Consider the following 16,713-nt stretch of genomic DNA (forward strand, 5'->3'; position numbering starts at 1 on the left):
TTAAGTGCCCCTTTTTCGGGTCAAAACCTAATCCCGCCCTATACCGGTGTATCAACACAACTACCTTTTCAGGTTCATTAAAAATATAGAGCAATGATATTGATAGCTTTAAAGTAGAACCTTTTTAGTTGGAAGAGCCAATAAAGTGACACATTTTAGATCTTATTACGTGAAAGCCATGCAATACTTTTTTACTTTGACCACAACCAAATGGCGTTTTTCAAAATTAAGGCCAGAAAATTAAGATTTTACCATTTGTCTTGATTCAAAGTGTGAAAAAACTAGTTAAATAAGTTGTAGTATATAAGCAGCCTATATTTAAAAGCACAAAATGAAAAAATGAAAAAGCATTGAGTAATATTGCACCCGATTCGTCAACAAGTGCCCGATTAAAAGCGCTTGTGTTATGAAAAAATCCCCGTTTCTTATCGGGCGGTGTTATAATTTTAGAACATGTGTTATAACACAGCCCGATTTTATCGGCAAGGGTAGTGAAGCAATAAATTTATTTTTTATTGAAAAATATTATATTTTCTTTGGAAATAATCGCAGGTGAAATGGGTTTTACATGAAATTGGCAGTTAAATGTGAACTGTTGTGACAAAAGCAAACGCATTTTAAGCAGTGAAATAGCAGCAGTACCAGATTCTCCTCGATTGTAAACTGTAAAATACAAAATGGGCCAAGGTTGTTGTATCTAATAGGCATCCATGTTCTGATAACAAATGGAGTAATGAAAAGTGACAGTTCAGGGTGAGGGAAGCATTTCTAGTGCTTTATGAAGCAAACTAGGGCCTAACACACTATCAAATGAAGGAATTGGGACATTGGATTTAAAAAGCAATGATACATGTGGTAAGTGGTTTTCAATTGTCATGATATGCTTGTCATTCTCAACTGTTTCTATTATTTTAGCAGATGGTAATTTGTTATCTTTTTAGGCATGTTTAAAAATATGGTAGCTCATCTCTAGTGTGATCCTGGTTTTGTAAAACATTGGCTTTCTATCTACTGGCCTAACTCAAGCATTTTTGTGTAAACTCCTACTTGTCAAATTAAATGTTGCATACACTTTTTCTTTTATTTTTTGTTGCAGTTCAACATCTGGAAATCTGAATAGAAGCAGAAAAAAGCAGCAGAATCATTCCAAAGGTAATTCAAGATTGCCTTGGACAACATGGAAGAAAGTAATTGATGGTGGAAGAATGGTGTGGGTGAAATGAGCTCTCTGAAGTGTCAGCTAAATCATTGATGCATACAAAATGCTTCTTGCCTCACTTGCAGGGGAACATTTTATTTTAAGATATTCACCACACACTTCAGTTTTACATGAATCAAATCGAAATATGTGTGTTTTTTGCCAATGTACTACCCGAAGGCAGGTTTATTTAACAATTCTTGTGCCCAATTTAAAGCAAACTTGTTATGTTAGATGTGTTCAATGATTTGTTGGTGTTATTTTAATCTCGTACCCAAATTAAGGCAAACTTGTTGTGTTGGTTAGATGTGTTTAAACATTTGTTGGTATTAACGCTGTCTTATCTACATGACATAATCATGGTGTCGTTAAAAAAGCATCTTTTGGATAAATATTTATACATTTTCACTTTGATGTAGACTCTTTCAGTAAAAGTGATTCATTAGACAGGAATGAAAAACTATTATTTTTGACCAGTAATCGCTATGATAGCTTGTTTGCCAGGATTGTTTGATACAACCTCATCTTTCACATGGTAGCTTGTTTAATTTTATTTCAGTAACTCGCAACACATTGCATTTTCAGCTGTACAATGTTGTTTCACCTTTTTTGTTTCTCAGTCTGTTTACTTGATGACCCCTTTTCAGTGTACTCATTGTAAATGCAGGTTTTTGCTTGATAAATCAATCTTCTAATTATTTATCCTCTTCACATTTATTTCTTCTTTCATATAACTGTGGCACCCAATATGAGTATGTTATTGTGTGGAAATTGGGTTTATGAGGTGCTTCATTTTTTTCATTAATAAAATGTTGCCCTTAACTGTGCGTTTGTTATTTTATCATTTTAAGTGCTAGTCTTAACTGGTTTAAAATCACAAAGGGCTTGATGTAAACAAAAACGGTTTTCACAGGTCAACTCTAAACTACATCTAGTAAACGCATAAAAAATATCTTTAGAATCTAACCACCACATGATAAATGAGAGGCGTACATCATAAGCGAATGAAGGGCATGACCGCTTAAAAATGATTTTTCGCGCTGACGACCCTTGTAGAATATACAGGCTCCAGATCACAAACGGATTAAGATAAATGAAAACGGTTTTCACAGGTCAACTCTAAAATACATCTAGTAAACGCATAAAAAATATCTTTAGAATCTAACCACCATATCATAAATGAGAGGCGTACATCATAAGCGAACGAAGGGCATGACCGCTTTAAAATGATTTTTTGCGCTGACCACCATTGTAGAATATACAGGCTCCAGATCACAAACGGATTAAGATAAATGAAAACGGTTTTCACAGGTCAACTCTAAAATACATCTAGTAAACGCATAAAAAATATCTTTAGAATCTAACCACCATATCATAAATGAGAGGCGTACATCATAAGCGAACGAAGGGCATGACCGCTTTAAAATGATTTTTTGCGCTGACGACCCTTGTAGAATATACAGGCTCCAGATCACAAACGGATTAAGATAAATGAAAATGTTTTTCACAGGTCAACTCTAAAATACATCTAATAAACACATACCTAATATCTTTAGAATCTAACCACCATATCATAAATGAAAGGCGTACATCATAAGCGAACGAAGGGCATGACCGCTTTAAAATGAATTTTCGCGCTGACGACCCTTGTAGCATATACAGGCTCCAGATCACAAACGGTTAAAGGTAAATGAAAATGTTTTTCACAGGTCAACTCTAAAATACATCTAGTAAACACATACCAAATATCTTTATCTTATAAGAAGAACATCAAAAACAAGAGGCGTACATCATAAGCGAGCACAGGGCACGACCGCTAGTGCTGTCGATTTCATGTAGGCCTATAGCATGTAAATTTCTTGTAGCGTGTAGTATATACAATCTCAACGTAGAGTGATGATGAGCGCCTCTTGATTTTAGGGTAATGATAGGAATTGATTGATATTTTGCATGCGTTCACTCGACGTAGGTCTAGTTTAAAGTTAACCTGCGAAAAACGTTTTCAATACTTTATGTCGTTTGTATTCTGGAGCCTGTAGCCTACATGCTGCTGAGTCGACAGCGCATAAAATTATTTTAAAGCGGTCATGCCCTTCGTTCGCTTATGATGTACGCCTCTCATTTATGATGTGGTGGTTAGATTCTAAAGATATTTGGTATGTGTTTATTAGATGTATTTTAGAGTTGACCTGTGAAAACCGTTTTTGTTTACCTTAAACCGTTTGTGATCTGGAGCCTGTATATGCTGCAAAGGTCGTCTGCCCATAAAATGATTTTAAAGCGGTCATGCCCTTCGTTCGCTTATGATGTACGCCTTTCATTTATGATATGGTGGTTAGATTCTAAAGATATTTGGTATGTGTTTATTAGATGTATTTTAGAGTTGACCTGTGAAAAACATTTTCATTTATCTTAATCCGTTTGTGATCTGGAGCCTGTATATTCTACAAGGGTCGTCAGCGCAAAAAATCATTTTTAAGCGGCCATGCCCTTCGTTCGCTTATGATGTACGCCTCTCATTTATGATGTGGTGGTTAGATTCTAAAGATATTTGGTATGTGTTTACTAGATGTATTTTAGAGTTGACCTGTGAAAACCGTTTTCATTTAACTTAATCCGTTTGTGATCTGGAGCCTGTATATTCTACAAGGGTCGTCAGCGCAAAAAATCATTTTAAAGCGGTCATGCCCTTCGTTCGCTTATGATGTACGCCTCTCATTTATGATATGGTGGTTAGATTCTAAAGATATTTTTTATGCGTTTACTAGATGTATTTTAGAGTTGACCTGTGAAAACCGTTTTTATTTAACTTAAACCGCTTGTGATCTGGAGCCTGTATATGCTACAAGGGTCGTCAGCGCAAAAAATCATTTTTAAGCGGTCATGCCCTTCGTTCGCTTATGATGTACGCCTCTCATTTATCATGTGGTGGTTAGATTCTAAAGATATTTTTTATGCGTTTACTAGATGTAGTTTAGAGTTGACCTGTGAAAACCGTTTTTGTTTACATCAAGCCCTTTGTGATTTTGAACCAGTTAAGACTAGCACTTAAAATGATAAAATAACAAAAGCACAGTTAAGGGCAACATTTTATTAATGAAAAAAAAAATGAAGCACCTCATAAACCCAATTTCCACACAATAACATACTCATATTGGGTGCCACAGTTATATGAAAGAAGAAATAAATGTGAAGAGGATAAATAATTAGAAGATTGATTTATCAAGCAAAAACCTGCATTTACAATGAGTACACTAAAAAGGGGTCATCAAGTAAACAGACTGAGAAACAAAAAAGGTGAAACAACATTGTACAGCTGAAAATGCAATGTGTTGCGAGTTACTGAAATAAAATTAAACAAGCTACCATGTGAAAGATGAGGTTGTATCAAACAATCCTGGCAAACAAGCTATCATAGCGATTACTGGTCAAAAATAATATTTTTCATTCCTGTCTAATGAATCACTTTTACTGAAAGAGTCTACATCAAAGTGAAAATGTATAAATATTTATCCAAAAGATGCTTTTTTAACGACGCCATGATTATGTCATGTAGATAAGACAGCGTTAATATCAACAAATGTTTAAACACATCTAACCAACACAACAAGTTTGCCTTAATTTGGGTAAGAGATTAAAATAATACCAACAAATCATTGAACACATCTAACATAACAAGTTTGCTTTAAATTGGGCACAAGAATTGTTAAATAAACCTGCCTTCGGGTAGTACATTGGCAAAAAACAGACATATTTCGATTTGATTCATGTAAAACTGAAGTGTGTGGTGAATATCTTAAAATAAAATGTTCCCCTGCAAGTGAGGCAAGAAGCATTTTGTATGCATCAATGATTTAGCTGACACTTCAGAGAGCTCATTTCACCCACACCATTCTTCCACCATCAATTACTTTCTTCCATGTAGTCCAAGGCAATCTTGAATTACCTTTGAAATGATTCTGCTGATTTTTTCTGCTTCTATTCAGTTTCCAGATGTTGAACTGCAACAAAAAATAAAAGAAAAAGTGTATGCAACATTTAATTTGACAAGTAGGAGTTTACACAAAAATGCTTGAGTTAGGCCAGTAGATAGAAAGCCAATGTTTTACAAAACCAGGATCACACTAGAGATGAGCTACCATATTTTTAAACATGCCTAAAAAGATAACAAATTACCATCTGCTAAAATAATAGAAACAGTTGAGAATGACAAGCATATCATGACAATTGACAACCACTTACCACATGTATCATTGCTTTTTAAATCCAATGTCCCAAGTCCTTTATTTGATAGTGTGTTAGGCCCTAGTTTGCTTCATGAAGCACTAGAAATGCTTCCCCCACCCTGAACTGTCACTTTTCATTACTCCATTTGTTATCAGAACATGGATGCCTATTAGATGCTATTTCACTGCTTAAAATACGTTTGCTTTTGTCACAACAGTTCACATTTAACTGCCAATTTCATGTAAAACCCATTTCACCTGCGATTATTTCCAAAGAAAATATAATATTTTTCAATAAAAAATAAATTTATTGCTTCACTACCCTTGCCGATAAAATCGGGCTGTGTTATAACACATGTTCTAAAATTATAACACCGCCCGATAAGAAACGGGGATTTTTTCATAACACAAGCGCTTTTAATCGGGCACTTGTTGACGAATCGGGTGAATATTGCCAGTCACCCTTTAAAGACCTCGATACGCTTGGTTGCGCATCGTTAAAGGCAAGGGGAAACGTAAACACGTGGGATAAAAAGATGTGTCACACTTTTGGATTGATAGCTTTGCTTGTAGCTGAAACGCCAAACGATCAAAGAAAGTTTGAGAATAGAAGGTCAAGGACACACGTGACCTGGGCGGGAAACCTATAATCACGTGTCTAGGTCGACACGCATTGCTGCACACAAAAGGTGTTGCTTGCAGAACAGGAAATATTTAAATCTGAAATGTACTTGATCAGTGGGCTTTAAAAAGGTCAGGTTTACCCACAGGTGCGTAGAACCAGGTGTCTAATGCTAACGATATCAATTTTGCATTAAACTATGGTCACCATATCCGAGTGAACAAAATTGTTGACAGTTTCGACAAATACCGTTGGCTTATACAGTATAAGCCTTATAACATGTTGTCACATCTACCAACTTAAACACAAGTTAATAAAGCAAGTTGTTTCTTAATTAGCAGAAGGGCACTTCGCACACTTTGACATCTACTCTACCATACAACACGCTAAAAGTCCAGACATTGTAATGGTTTCGGAATATTATTTCCGGACACAGATTGTACCCCAAACTTCAGAACAAGTCCTGCAAAATCCAAACTTCGTGCTACGTTAAACAGAAAGTTTGACTTTAAAACCAAATTTTCACATCGCTTGGTCCTTTGTAATCTTAAAAATGTGTCAAGGTACCCTAAAACATTCATGAAAACTTCAGAGAAGACAGTTTCAAAGCGGTTCAACATCTCAACAATAAACAAAACTAAATGATAGAGTCAACGTTGGTGAAAATTACCCTGCAGTCGGAAAGCAAAAACCACAATTTAACACTTTTAGCATAAAAAATGCGACTGTTTTTGCATGTCGTGTACGATTCTAGACTAGATAGTCACAAACAACAAAAAGTGTGACTAAACTCATTTAAAAAACATATCTATTACGCCGGACACAAATTTATATCCGCTACATGACGCTACGGGGTTACACTGTACAAAAATGTTTGGCCGAAAAATCGTGCTCAGTTTACGTCAGTTTAGTGCGGTGACCCGGGTAAAAGCGACTTAAACCGGTTGTTGGCCAGCCAAACTGCGCGATGCAGATCGTGATGACTGTGTACGCTGCAATCGAATGAAGTGCTGCTTAAAACCAACGCTTGGCTTTGCGGAAGTGACAACACACATTGTACATTGTAAGCATGTTTGCAACAAGACTGAACAGCAAAGGCTCCCTGACGACTTTAACTTGTAATATATTGAGCAAACATGTGCAAGATTTATTCTAATACGATTTAAAAATATCCATAAACCAACCACAAATGATAAAATGGGCACCTGACCAAAAAAAAAAACTTTTTCAAAGGCATGTGTTTTACTTGCATGGCCAAGATGGTATTATGAAAACAACTGATTTAAAACAGTCCTTTATACACACAAAAACGAACAAAAATGAAACACTTGCTGTTTGCACAATTTCTACAGTCTAACTTTACAAGATACGCACATAAATATGACTGGTGTAAAATGAGGATAAATCAAATAAATGCTTATTCTTTGTTGCATTTGCTTTTTTACCAAGATCTGGAGATTGAAAAATGAGCTTGTCAAACAACCTGACTTTCGATAAAAAACGGCCATACAAGCCAAACAGTTGCAATTTCACCCAAACAGTTTCATTACGTTTCGAAAACCTGATTTGACAAAACTTTTCGTGGGGAAACAAAATGCCAACTTGGCAGCGCTGCAAACACGTTTAGGCTAAAATCGTGATGTCAACACCGATTTATTCACAGTCAAAATTCAATAGTCCAAAGTGCGTCGAGAGCGATCAATCACGACACCGGCATTTTGTGCTCAGTCATGTGAAATATCATGACTGATTCACGGTCGTGACTGACCTTCACAATGGGTGATCATGATTTGCTCAAAAATGTTGTTAGTTTTTATAATTTAGCTAGAAACAGCCTATGGGTGTGTAAGTGCTACAATGAAAGGTTGAATTGTTTAACGTTGACATGTTAAGTTAATTACAGGCGTGTTTTGCTACGTTTTTTGGCCGACGTTGTATGTAAATGAGATCGGGTGGAGTGAGTTTTGAAAGAGTTTACGTCCAAAGAAAAAACCGCTATTTGTATTAGGATCCAAACTAACCGTTGATTAACTTTAGCAATAAAAGCCACACACTACAGTTCTTACAACATTTTTTAAATCTACAATTCCGTGAATATATTTGAATATAAATGATATTTGCGTTTTGGTTTTTAGGTCCTTATATCACTTGCATTTTTTATTTATTTTTAAACAAGTTTGCAAAAAGCACACAACAAACAGTTTCATAGTTTTTAAAACCTGGGTCAAATGAATGAATTGAGACCACTTCATGAATAAAGATCCATCTCAACATAGGCAATGTTAGAAAAATTCTTGTGCTAATCAGACAGAAACAAAATTATCTCGCAATGCAATGTATAGCATTCTCAGAAAAAAACATTTTTTAGAAAAAGCTACTATTTCAACCAAACACCAATATTGCTACCCAGGTCAGGGCAGACTTCACGAACTTTTTTTGGAAACCGGTTTTTCATGTCATTCAGTAGCATTCAGCTTATACCGTGTGTTATTTCAGTGCCACCAGTTGCTTCCTTTCAGCACGTTACGCACGCGCACCGAGTCAAAATAACACGGCTAAATAGCTCGAAATAATGTTTTGTTATGAAAACATACTGATCCCTTTCCCTTCATGTGGGGCCATTTGGTCCTTACAAGTCCTTGACCTCTGTGTTAGACCTTCAGTCGAATTTAGGTAAAATGGTTGTAAAGCAATATGCACAGGAAATAAACGCTTGAAGCCACTGGGTTCAGTTATTTTAGGGCTATATTTCTGGGGCAACATAATGAGACTGATTCCTCTGAGGTAAATTTTTAAAAAGAAATACCAAAAGGCGTTCCAAAGCATGAAATGGCAAGTCCGCTTTTGCTTTGACATCTTAATTTTCTCTTTTTATGTTTAATTCCCGGAATATTGTATATATTGGTCAATTAATAACAAAAATGAACGCATAGTGCAATGGTTCCCAACCGGGGAGGAATTCCTCCCTTGGGAGGAATTTTATGAGTTCAGGGGAGGAATTTCATAAAACCTACAAAAAAATTACATTGAAAATGTTACAGAATTTTTTGTTTTTACATTATTATGTATTATTATAATTTGGACCCGGTTCACATTTGGTAAAGGATTCTGAATGGACATCCCTAATTATAAGGTCTATTTCAAAATGCTTTAATTTTTAATGTTATGTTTGTTTTTCTTCTTATGGGGAGGAGTGAATAGTTCGAAAATGGGCGAAGGACGGAATGTAACAAAAAAGGTTGGGAACCACTGGCATAGTGGAACAGAATGGATATTTACCGAGAAAAAAATGAATATTTACAGAGAACATGGTCAGACATGGTGACCAACAACACATTTGCATGTAACAAAATACAATACATGCTTAAGGTTAACTCTTATTTGGCATTCGCTATTCAAATGTCTTGTGCACAGTGATCATCTGTCTGATCGTATTCCACGTACAGAAACGTTTTTGAACTTTGACGTTTATTCATTTACAAATTACTCCAGTGACATTTAGTAGTGGCCAAAGCGTGATGCTCTCAAGATTTAATGCCCAATTTTAAGATGTACCTGCCAAGCCACTCGCCTAAGCGGTCATTCGTGACAAGACGATTTCTGTTGGCAACACATTACAGTTGTTTATTGTCAACACATCGTCGTTGGCCCATCTGCCACACGACGAATGGGCGCAAGATTAAGTCCCAGCGTGCTGTAAGCTTTTCGTGACCAGCTGGTTCCGTTTCAGGGCCACAAACTAGTTTGTTGGCACACAGATGGGTCATGTACCCAGGTTCCATGTGGGGGCATTTCTGTCAAAACGAACTTGCACTTAAACTTACCAAATGTTGTGAAAATACAAAAGCTGAGGTCATTTCTTGGTGTGCGGTTGCGCAGCTTAAATTTCACATGTAAGTCGTAAATAAACAAACCAGAGACAACATTTAACGACCTCAAGCAGCTACGTAAACTTTTACAGACTTTTTTAGCCGTAAATTCGATTACATTAGCGCGCTGTCATGCAAAGGGGTCAGGCTTTTAAACTCTTTAAACTCGCACCACAATAACATTTCGTTAAGAGGTCAGTCTGGGGTTTGACAGACACGTGAGATGGGTAAAAAGGGGAGCTGCTTCGACTATCCCCTTTTGGGATAAAAACAAACCGGAAACTAATGGTCGGTTGTCTGTCACCCCTGCAGAAACACACACACCCGCAAAACTGGGTAAAATATTGCTGCAAAAATACAGTCACCCTTATTGGTAAGACAAATGACATTGGCGCGACTCCAAGAAGGGTAAAGAGTAAAAGCACGGGTGTTGGTTTTTGACGGGAAAGTGGGACAGCCGGAAAAGGTGATGACAATCTCGTGTTATGGCGGTGATTACTGGAGCAGTACGAGATACGGTAATGGATTGACTTCTGCTAGTTTTAGGCCTTCCTTAAGCAATGCTTTAGTCTTATACATCTGATTCTACCAGTGTTGTTTGCAGACCTAGTTTTCAAAAGCTTTTTCGTGTGTAGAAAAAGTTTGTACTCTGTTTTATAGGCCTTTGGTTCTAAAGAAATTACTTGCTGGAATTTACAAACTAAGTCCTTTTTTGATTTTTGGGGGTCACGTTCTCTCAATTTGCGCATTTACAAATGTGCAACATTTACCCATACATCAAAACGAACTAAAAACCGACCGGTTAAGCAGTTCAAACCAATACCATTATAAAAAATAAACTTTTCACACCCGGAAAATTAAGTCTTGTAACATGATATAAATTTAGAAGAATTTAGTATTAAATGTTTTATTGCTTTTGGGGGCAAACTATCACGCATCTATAGAAAACAATGCGTTTAAAATGCTAAATACAATACGTAGCCGTGAACGATTGCGAAATTCAATTCGCTCAAGTAATTAAATCTCCGCAATTTCACACGACAGGTTGCAATTACGAAAAGGTGAATCAGGTTGAAACCAGGTTTACTCACCACAAAGCTTAAAAGGCGAAAGGCTAATCGCTTGTCCGAACACAGGTACTTGGTTTAGCTTTACCAAAGTCGCGCTAATCGAGTGATGTGGTAAAAACATTGTATAAACGTAAACCGCAGGGAAGCTTGCGTACATCAATCGCCAGGGCAAATTAACGAGTGTCATGCTAACTCACTGTAATCTCCAGGCAGATTCCAAGGCCGCTGGACTTCCAAAAGTGACCAAAGCGTTGACCATGGGAACGAGTCACCCATATGTCAAGGCCGTGATGGATTGCCAGGTCTTGAGGCCAGTAAGATTGGCAACCGGTAAAACAGTAGTTTCAGGGCCGCCGGGCGTGAAAAAATGCTGATTAAGTGGTGCGTCTGGGCAATGAAGTGCTGTGTCACCATAGACTACAAGTGTTGCGCCATTGCAAGCAAGAGGCGCCCTACTGGTTAAGGCGTTACAGCATTGTCAAAACTGATTTCCAAAACTTCGTATTCATCTGAATTCACATTATAATGAGTTCAGCCTTTTTGTACCAAATTGGCTAAAGCTGTGCAATTTTTATTCAAATTTAATATTTTGATTGCATTATAGTTTTTTTAAAATTTTTTGATCACTTATAAATAGCCACAACTTTAACAAGGCAATTTCTTAATTCGGTTAAACCACTGTAGTTTTACAACTTGTAACTTTTTCGGGCTAACTTGTTGCACATTTCTCCCATGGCGGCGTATGGGCTGTCGTTTCCCAGGCAATTTCGAAATCGGCCAAGCAATCCGGCTCAAATTTCTCGGGCCGGCTGAAAGATTGACGCGTAGTTATTGGGCGACAACAAGATTAAAATGTTTCAAAGGCATAGAGCGAGAAAACGAAGCGACCCAAAAAGTCGACATATGAGACAATTTCTGCTGAAAGGCGAACAAAAAAGATGCCTATCTTTCCGTTAAAAGTATACACAATGCCGCGATAGGGATCTGAGCTATAAACGTGAATACTAAACCCACGCAATTGGAAGCCTGGTAAGAGATCCAGAACTTGACATTAACTTTAACCAATGCGTTTATGAGTGACACACCAAAATTGGGTCATGAAGCACTTTAAAGAGACCACCCTTGGATAATCATGAGATAAATACTTGGTTAGTGTTGTATGAACTTGCAAGGTGTGTCATTTTCAGGAGCAGAAAAGTAAATGGGTCATAAAGTTAAGTTTACCGAACGAGCCCAATTCCGTAGACAAGTCTTAAGTCGATTGGCAAAGTGTAGTACGCAACAATTCAAAATACACCTATTCGTGCACCGCTGATATGATAAAATTGGAACACGGGCTTAAATAATACCTAAGTTTGTTTAAAACTGAAAACTTTGAACTTGACTTCGACCAGAAAGCTCGATTCGACGTTGAGCTCTATAAACGAATATACCTACAACAAATTATAATTTATTGGTCCCTCTGTTACACCATTGAACTAAAGTTTTGTCACTCAGTTGGTGCCGGTTTGTAGCCACACAAGCTTGTTTTTGCTGTTTATTGTGTGTTACCGATGCGTATTTTGCTTTTGTAATAGGTTTGTGTTTGAAGATATGTCATTATCCCGATGAAGACGTCACACATGGGACGCCGAAACGTATAGGTTGTTTATGAGCAAAACTCGTTTGTGAATATACTAACGTATTAATAAAGGAACCTGGGATATGTAAAAAGTTATGGCACAGAAAAGTGATCGGGGGGAATGGTATTTGTGAAAGATAAAAAAGGGACGCAAAGTAAAGACAAAGGATTTTTAAGATTCTTGTGAGAAATCAGTTTTCCTTCACGAACAATCCCACACCGAATTGAAGTCAAATGTAACCCACCTCCTCTAAATCAATAACATCCTTAGCAGCTGGACAATTTCTTCCAGAAAGGTTCGAGGATTTGTTTTGACCTTTGGGGCGCCCACCTGCTTTCATAACTCACTGGGCATTCCAAGCTCAGCCATTACCCTTAGCAAATAGACGCCTTAGCAAAGTAAACTTGTTCAACTGTCTTCCATGCACGTTGGTTCAACACCTGTAGGGGTGCGGACAACCGGTTTGGAACAAAGAATCGGATATTTGCATTCTGACCCTTAAAATATTTCTTCCTCTTGACTCGAGAGGCGATAAAAGTGGCCTCGTCCTGTTCAAATAGCACTCGGCTTAATGGATTTAACATTAGGTATTGTGTTACCAGACGAGTGGTTGTGTATGGTTGTCCATAGTTTGTAGTCGCTTCGTTTATATTTACACAAATGGAGTGGATGCTGACTGAAATTTTTGCCCTTGTGATGATGTTTTTGGACAGTGGCTCCCAACCTTTATCAACGATTCTATACAATTCAAAACACTTAACTATGCAAATCTTTTTCATTCCTTTCCAATAGACCGCATAGTACAAGCTAAACCATACAAAGATAATTTAAAATTGGGGCTTTGTCAACTGCATTGGTTGTATTCCTAGAGCTGAAGTGTCTATTTACAAACCACAAATACAAATCAAAGTAAATTCCATCCCTGAAAATTCGGGAAGAATTCCTTCCCGGTTGGGAATCACTATTTTTGGCACATAAAAAGAACCATCATTATGAACTAGACTTCAACGCATTTAAATCCTATAAATACTTTTTAACACGGTACGTATATACATTCTAATTTGGCAATTGCAGGTTTCAGCAAAAACTCTGTGATTAGCCAACTTAATGGGGCAACCAATAACATATTTGTTCACACCAATCAAGTGCACCTACAAATTCTTGACCGTAGTTTTTGTAGCGTTTTTATCCAGTTGCGCCAGCAATCCGACAAAATTCCGACAAATCGCTAATTTAGTCCCACTCTTTTAAGGTCGTGTCCAATTTCGCTGAAAGCTTAAGTCCCCTAAACGCGCAGGTTTGATGGAGCGATGAGGGCAAAGCGATGGGACCATACAAGGTTACAAGTCGACAGCGGTAACTTTTGGCTCAATGCCCATTCACCTATTTAGGGGTAACTAAAAGCCAACGTTGGGAGCAAGTAGCTTACGTAATATGGATGGCGAAAGGCTGGTAAAAGGTGTCAATACCAGCACGTATAATGCCCATTCATAAAATTACACATGTTGAAACTGATATATTTTCTGTTTAAACTGCACCTAACAAAACGGCAACGGAATATTATAGCCAGGCCTATTTTTACGAAAATGTACCATCACAAAAAGCAAAAAGCTCAAGGGACCGTCTACAGAACAGAAACCAAAAGTGGTGTTTGTCTCTTTCTGTTTTTTTCATTGTTTTTAGGCTTGTTTCCTTTTTAGCAGTAGTCTAAATTGTTAAGATTTATTCCAAACCAGGTTGCAATGTTGCTGCAAGTTTGCCGTGAGAAATCCCTGTCAAAATTTCTTGCAAATATCAAGTTTCAGATTTTGGCCTCGTTCCCGTCGCAAGCGGGAGAAAGAGTTGTAACAACCCTGCGTCACAAGCCAGAACAGTAGCCTTGCGGTGTACTCAAGTCTTGTCGCCGCAGCCGCAACAAGGTGAGCGATCAAGGCCTAAACAGAAATGTCACTTGACCTCTAAAGGACGGACACTTGCTTCTCAGCACAACAACGGATTTAAGAGTTCAAATACGATGTGCGCCCCGCGACGCCAGTGTCAAGTCGTGTGACGTACGACACAGACCATGCCCGGTAACTTTCTGTCATCAAGTCTTTTAGGGTGTGCGACCTGCACAACTTATGTAGGTCGAGGAATGCAGCATTGCCCTTGCGGCGTTAAAGGGCTCGAATTGCCGTCAACGGCAGGAAGAGGGATCGGGTAGCCTTTAAACAAAGTTGGAGTGCTTGCGAACAGATGGCAGCATTTGCTATTTCCGACCATGCAAGCCATGACTGCCCGTCGGCCCGTCGTCTGACCATCTCATGAAAAAAAGGAGTGGGGTTCTATAGGCAGTGGCGTGCCTTGCATGAAGTTATGCATAAAAACCGTCGGTTTCGTGCTGTGACGGGTGATTAAAACTAGCCAGGTTTTGTTGCTACAGCTAGGGGGTGTCGGATTTCGGCATGGCGCCCTGCGTTCAAACGAAAACCGACGCGTGTCAATAAATAATATGTCAAGAGCAGGAAAGGGCACTCCCCCCCTTACTCCCTAACCGCGACTGCTTCTCCGAAAATTTCACCACAATATATTTCAGCCCTGCGTTACCGGGACCTGCATATCATACCTCATTAGATGGAGAATGGTGAACAATATATTTCCACATAAGCAATTGTTATCCTAAAGCCTGCATTACAGTGGTTGTTTACTATCAGCAACGGCAAAAAGCATTTCAGAAGCCAAAATATACAACTTTTGGTCTTTCCGCCAAACATACACTAACACAGAATTCACACAGAAGGTCGTAGCCAAAATTGGTGATAAGGGCGAGATATTATCCAGAAGGCCTTGTATCAACCACCAGTGGCGCTCGTGGGCGGATCTGACAGAACCAAACTTTCCTCTTTCTGGTGTAAAACGTCACGCATTCCCACCAATGTTTTGCTGAATGAACGACCAAGTTCATTTGTTGAGTAAAAAGTGGGAGAAAAGAAGAGAAAGAGAAGGAGAAGGAGAAGGATGAGTCTCACTCTTTGCATGCCCCTTCTAGTTTGTAGGATGTCGCTTCCACTAGTAACGGACAAAACAGGAAATATTTGCAGTGGTGAAATTGGAGAGATGATCGGTTTGACTTTTAAACTCACCGAAAAGCGACGCGTCTGGGGTTGGAAAGCCTTTTGAAGCCGACTGTCCTTGTATAACGTAGTGAACTTTATCGTCTGTCAGCTTTGGAGAAAAAGTGGTGCACAGGTCGCACCAGTTATTCATAGTTTCATACACATCTACAACCAGATTTTTTTTCTTACTATTAAAAACTGCTTTTCAAAAACAAAAAGCACCTCCAAAAGCTTAAGAAAGCGCACACCATTCTTTAGATCAGTGGTTCTTAACCAGGGGTGCATGCACCCCCAAGGGGTGCGAGAACTGTTCCTAGGGGGTGCGGGGGTGCTGAATCATTAGGTTTGGTTAGGTCTATACTATATAAATACAAAAACCCAGGGGGTGCGAAAATTGGTTGGTGATTTGAAAGGGGTGCAGCAAGGAAAAAAGGTTAAGAACCACTACTTTAGATCTATTTTTTTTTCATCATGGAAGGAGAAATTCCTCCCGAAATAGGGAATTTTAAACTTCAGGGGAGGAAATCTACTTTTTTGGAATTTTAAGAGTATTGCAAAACAAGTCGAAAAAGTCAATAATGTTAAAGCAGCAAACTATATTTATTCCTGTCACTTATAATTATAACAGGGTGATAAAAAAGGCAACCATTAGCTATAGGCGCACTAAATGCAAACTAACGTCCTATAACATTAACCTAAATCCGTCGTTCAGGGTAAGGTCAAATAACCGTAGTAAAAAACAGTGGGCGAGCAATATAATACCCTTCAGTAAGGTTACACTGCCAATATGGCGGGATTCCATGCTCCCAAAATAACCAACGGCCGCTTATGGAACGCCCACGTCAAAGATACAAAGGCAAGAACACAACCCAATAGCAATATGAAAAAGAAACTTAAAACCGTTCAGACTACAAGTTTCCTAACAGTGGTCTAAATTTAGATCGGGGATTACTTTTTAGCCAATCAAGCGGTATAGTATAGTTCGTATCCAATGACAACGTCGAAATGATA

The 16,713-nt window shown here is 38.1% G+C and overlaps 3 long non-coding RNA genes across 3 annotated transcripts in view; 1 reads left to right on the top strand and 2 right to left on the bottom strand.

Annotated features, from left to right (window-relative positions):
• Window positions 1–16,713, bottom strand: part of LOC145229977 (uncharacterized) — a 49,109-nt gene that overhangs the window by 4,793 nt on the left and 27,603 nt on the right. The gene's annotated exons all lie outside the window — the stretch shown is intronic.
• Window positions 360–2,020, top strand: LOC145230683 (uncharacterized). The gene is made up of 2 exons (XR_013860725.1): window positions 360–855; window positions 1,097–2,020. It is a non-coding gene; the product is annotated as an uncharacterized LOC145230683 (long non-coding RNA).
• On the bottom strand, window positions 4,275–5,867 carry LOC145230698 (uncharacterized). The gene is made up of 2 exons (XR_013860735.1): window positions 5,441–5,867; window positions 4,275–5,199 (listed from the first exon to the last, which is right to left on the bottom strand). It is a non-coding gene; the product is annotated as an uncharacterized LOC145230698 (long non-coding RNA).

This window comes from Phallusia mammillata, chromosome 5, assembly GCF_965637545.1.
Source record: "Phallusia mammillata chromosome 5, kaPhaMamm4.hap1.1, whole genome shotgun sequence".
NCBI lineage: Eukaryota > Metazoa > Chordata > Ascidiacea > Phlebobranchia > Ascidiidae > Phallusia > Phallusia mammillata.